Genomic DNA, 1,039 nt, shown 5'->3' on the forward strand with positions numbered 1-1,039 from the left:
ATCAATGAAATACCAGGAGATGAGGCCCGTACGCAACTAACTTTCCCGTCTCTCAAATGTTTCTTATTTATATATTTTTTTATTAGAGGAATCTAATGCTCACTGCATAGGCTTCTTTTAAACGGGGGTGGGATTTCGAACCCTTCAGAAAATAGGCCAGATAATAATCACTTGGATTTATCTTATCTCATAAAATACCTGACATCTCATGATATCAAATATAACAAACTCTGTTAAAATACACATCGAACGCAGGATCTGCTCAAACTTGCCACATTTTTCACCAGTTTATTATTTTTTACATGAGCCGCAAGCCCTTGACCAACATGTCATGTCTTGTTGCCGGTACAAATCAATATTTGAAAAACAATTTTGGGTAGATTACTGTTGCTAACACATAGTACATAGCCACACACCCCCTTTCTTTTGTCTTTTGGGTCTGTCCCTCTTTTCCACCTCTCTCTCTCTCTCTCTCTCTCTCTCTCTCTCGCTCTCTCTCTCTATCCTCCGCTCACCTCACGACTACAGAGTACAGTCTGTTTGTATGCATGAACACACTCGTTGACGTGCGGCGCGTATCGAGTAGCGGGTAAAGTTTTGCCCTCCTACCTGTGCACGGTAGGCCCAGGTTCCATTCCCCCTGCGTCAACAGCTCGTACTTGCTCATTGACCTGCGTTTCCCAACACGTTTTCAAACTTGATGATGAAATCTGGACTTGAGAGTGAGCATTTTTGACGGTGAATGCAAGGACAGAAGAAATAAATGGATAAAGAAAGACAACCAGTGTGATAAAGAGGGAGAGTAGGGTACACAGGCAAAGGGTTTGAGCTGATACTGAAATGCTTATGGACAGACTGTGTGTGTGTGTCGAATTTATGAGGCGATTATACCGAGTGTGCTCAATTTGGGTGACATGGTAGACGGTGTGCCTGTATAAACAGGCAGGGAAATGCTCAAAGATTTTTTTTTATTGAGAAACAGAATCTTCTCAACAGCCTTTGGACTTAGGCGGTTTCTTCCTTTGCTTACAATTTCTCC

Source organism: Zeus faber (genome assembly GCF_960531495.2).
Source record: "Zeus faber genome assembly, chromosome: 17".
NCBI classification, from domain to species: Eukaryota; Metazoa; Chordata; class Actinopteri; order Zeiformes; family Zeidae; genus Zeus; species Zeus faber.